We start from the raw sequence: 4811 nt of genomic DNA on the forward strand, positions 1-4811 counted from the left end.
ATGTGTTCAATTAAATATGTTAAAATTATGCACTAAATCCTTCAAATGTTTACTTACATAACCTTGGGTTAGTGTCTGTTTCTTTCCTCTGCAATGACTATATTAATTTTACAGTTTGCAGTTCTCTCTTTCTTTACATAATCCATCTGATGTGTTTTTGCTTTCATATAGAATGAAGTAAGAGACTTTTACTTTTTTTTGAATAGTTAAAGTACTAAGAAAATGTGTTGAATTTTCTATTTTAAGGCCAATACATTATTTCTTTAAAATATTCCTAGAGTTTTTTTTCTTTTTCTTAGTATTATTGTTCTCATTAGTCTCATTATTAATATTCTGTGTTAGCTTTTATGCGTTCTGGTCATGTAGTGAATATAGAAGTCTTCCAAACATATATGAGTAGGTATCAAATTTAGGTTCTTGGTTACTCATGCCATGATATTTTATCTGCTAAACCACCTCACTGGTACACACTCTAACACTTTAAGGTGACATAGAGCTCCAGGCTGCTTTTATATATACAATGTTTTGATCATTTGGCTTTTAATAAATATTTTTGATTATTCTAAAGGATTTTATTTTCCATGTCCACTTGGTAACTCTAGTATGTTTATTTTGATATCTCATTACTATTTTAATCATAATTATTATGCATTTGATACCTAGATAATATGAAATTATCTTAGATACAATTGAATACATGCAATTAGTTACCTAAGCATGAAGCTTGGTACATAATTTTCTTCATTATTATTATGCATTTGCATAAAACAATATTTCATCATCACAATCCTGATGCCAATTTTACACAGTATGACAGCTAATAGATATCTGTGACTAAAAATCACTTAAAAGGATTAAGGATTATATTGTTAAATGATATTTCCCCAACATCAAGTAAATAGATTTTATTTTGCTTCAATTAATTAAACATGCTAGAGCAGGAAAATTTTAATTTCCTTATTTAGTTAAGACTAAATTTAACTTTTACATTCTCCTGCCTATCAGAAAGTCAATGTTCTAATACAGGAATATATGGCAGGCACAGGTCGAATTTCTAGTATAACCTGTAATTACAATCATCACTCTTGTCAGTTTTTACTGATTGTTCACATCATGCCTGGAAAACACAATGATAACATGGCAGAATATCCACGATGGCAGTGCAGTGGCATAAATAGCTTGGTGATAGCCAACAACTCTCTAATTTTGCTTAAGTCCTCTTCAATGAACATGGATGGTACTGGTAAGTTACCCATGTGTAGAAGGCTATTGAAGCTGTGGTTATGGGGGAGAATGTAAAGCCCCTTACTTATTTAAGCAAGTATCTTACCTAACAACAATCAAAGCCATGTGTCCTTATATACAGAATTAATTACAGTCTCTGCAACAAAGATCACAGTAAAAATCCCAGCCATTCAAACCGCAGGATAGCAATTTCAAATCCAGTCTCAATGGCTCTATCTACAAAATGTCACTTGATTCAAGGCTGAGATACATTACAGAAGAGGGTGCGAGAAGATTTTAAAAGACTAAAGTTTACAATGAGATGGTTTCTCAAAGTAACACCAGAAATTACACTCATAATGTCTCACTAACATGACTACCTACACAACAGCTGAGGAAGACAGGGAATGGGGAAGAATTAAAGTTTAGTTTTCGCCCATAAGGAAGGGGAGGGGGGAGGGGGATGTTTGCCCGGAAACCGGGAAAGGGAATAACACTCGAAATGTATATAAGAAATACTCAAGTTAATAAAAAAAAAAAAAGTTTAGTTTTCGTTCTGTTTCAATCTCTTCTTCTCCTTCTTCTTCTTCTTCTTCTTCTTCTTCTTCTTCTTCTTCTTCTTCTTCTTCTTCTTCTTCTTCTTCTTCTTCTTCTTCTTCTTCTTCTTCTTCTTCTTCTTCTTCTTCTTCTTCTTCTTCTCCGCCTCCTCCACCTCCTCCTCCTCCTTCTCTCTCTCTCTCAATCTCTCTCTCCTTCTCTCTCTCTCCTTCTCTCTCTCTCTCTCTCTCTCTCTCTCTCTCTCTCTCTCTCTCTCTCTCTCTCTCTCTCTCTCCTCCTCTCTCCCCCCTCTCTCTCTCCCCCTTCTCTCTCTTGTTGGACTTACACTTTGTACATGGTCATAAGAATGGGATATTTTCACTTCTTCTACATGCTGGCTTCCAGTAGAACAAGCCCTATTTTTGAAAAATGATATGTTTCTTCCTTTGGATGATTTTATCTCCTTTACCAAAGATCAACTGATAGGTGTTTAGGTTCATTTCTGAGTCTTCAGTTCTATTCCACTTCTTGATCTGTCTGTCTCTGTACCAACACTATGCAGTTTTTTTTTCACTGTTGCTCTCTAATACTGATTGAATTCTGGGTTGATGATTCCCCCAGAAGTTCTTTTATTGCTGAAGATAGTTTTCACTATCCTGGCTTTTTCTTAATCCAAATGAATTTTCACATCACTCTTTCTATCTCTATTAAAGAATCGAGTTGGATTTTTGATGGAGATTGCATTGAATGTGTAGTTTGGTTTTGGCAAAATGGTCACCTTTACTATATTACTACTGTCAATCCATGAGCATGGAAGCTCTTTCTATCTTCTGAGACCGTCTTCAAATTCTTTCTTCAGATACTTGAACTTCTTGAATACAGATCATTCACTTTTTTGGTTAAACTCACACCAAGATACTTTATATTATTTGGGACTATTGTGATTTGTGTGAAATCACTATTTTCTTTCTCAGCCTGTCTATGGATACATTGAGGAGAGGAAGGCTCCTGGTATTTTGAGTTCATTTTATACCCTGACATTTTTCTGAAGTTGTTTATCAGGTAAAAAAGTTATCTGTTGGAACTTTTGGGATCACTTAATTACACAATCATATCATGTGCAAATAGTGATATTTTGATTTCTTCCCTTCCAATTTGCATCCCTTTGTCTTCTATTTGCTGTCTGATTGCTCTGGCTATGACATGAAGAACTGTTGAATAAGTAGGGACAGAGTGGGCAGCCTTGTATAGTCCTTGATTTTAGTGAGATTGCTTCAAGTTTCTCTCCATTTAGATTGATCTTAGCTAGAGGTTTTCTGTATATTTCTTTCACTATGTTTAGACATGGACCTTCAATACCTGATCTTTCCACGACTTTTATCCTGAATTGCTGTTGAATTTTGTCAAATGCTTTCTTAGCATCTAATGAAATGACCATATGTCCTTATCTTTGAGTTTGTTTACATGTTGGATCACATTGATGGTTTTCTGTATATTAAAACGTTGCTGCATCCCTGATCATGACGGATGAATATTTTGATGTTTTTTTTAGATTTGGTTTACAAGTATTTTATTGAGTATTTTTGCATAAATATTCATAATGGAAGTTGATCTGAAGTTCTCTTTGTTTGTTTGGTCTTTGTGTGGTTTAGGTATAAGACTAATTGTGGCTACATAGAAGCTATATGATAGTGCACTGTTTTAATTTTGTGGATTAGTTTGGATAGTATTTTTATGAGGTCTTCTATGAAGGCTTAATAAAATGCTGTACGGAACCCAACTGGAACTGGGATCTTTTTGTTTGGGAGAACATTAATAACTGCTTTTATTACTTTAGGATTAATGGGGTTGTTTAGATGGTTTATTTGTTCCTGTTTTAACATTGGTACCTGGTATCTGTTTACAAAATTGTCCATTGCCTCCATATTTTCCAATTTTTCGAATATAGACTTTTATAGTGGAGTCTCATGATTTTTGCAATTTCTTCAAATTCTGTTATTATGTCTCCCTTTCATTTCTCAGTTTGTTACTGTGGATACAGTCTCTGTGACCACGGGTTAGTCTGACTAAGGGTTTATATATCTTGTTGTTTTTCTCAAAGAAACAGCTTCTGGTGTTGTTGATTATTTGTAAAGTTTTTTGTTTCTACTTGGTTCATTTCAGCTCTGAGTTTGATTATTTCCTGCCTTCTACACCTCTTGGGTTTACTTATTTCTTTTTGTTCTAGAGCTTTAAGTGTGCTGTCAAGCTGCTGATATATGCTCTCTACTGTTTCTTCTACCAAGCATTCCGAGCTATAAGTTTTCCTCTAATACTGCTTTCATTGTGTCACTAATGTTTGGGAATGTTGTATCTTCATTTTCATTAAGTTCTAAGAACTCTTTAATTTCAAGTTGTCATAGAGTAGAGCATGGTTCAATTTCCATGTATACATGAGCTTTCTGTCATTATTGTTTTTGTCCAAGACCAGTCTTAGTGTGTGGTGATCTTATAGAATGCATGGGATAATTTCTATCTTCCTGTATATATTGAGACCTGTTTAGTGACCAATTACATGGTTAATTTTGGAGAAGGTTCATTGAGGTTCTGAAAATAATGTATATCCTTTTATTTTTAGGATGGAATGTTCTATAAATATCTGTTAAATAAATTTGGTTCATAACTTCTGTTACTTTCTCTACATCTCTGTCCAAATTCTGTTTCCATGATCTCTCCAGTGATGAGAGTGGGGTGTTGAAATCTCCTACTGTTATCTATTATGTGAAGTGCAATGTATGCTTTGTACTTTAGTAACGTTTTTATGAATGCAGGTGCCCTTTCATTTGGAGTATAGATACATAGGTTTGAGAGTTCATCTTGATGGATATATCCTATGATGGCTATGAAGTCATCATCCTCCTTATCCTCCTTAGAAAGCCATTTCCTTCCTTATCTTTTGTTAAAGACTTTTATTTGATATTCAATTTTATTTGATATTATATCCAACTTCAGCTTGCTTCTTCAGGCAATTTTCTTGGAATTTGTTTTCCAGCCATGTACTCTGAGGTAGT

Source organism: Rattus norvegicus, unplaced genomic scaffold, assembly GCF_021556685.1.
Source record: "Rattus norvegicus strain SHRSP/BbbUtx unplaced genomic scaffold, alternate assembly SHRSP_T2T haplotype1-0000019, whole genome shotgun sequence".
Taxonomy (NCBI): Eukaryota; Metazoa; Chordata; class Mammalia; order Rodentia; family Muridae; genus Rattus; species Rattus norvegicus.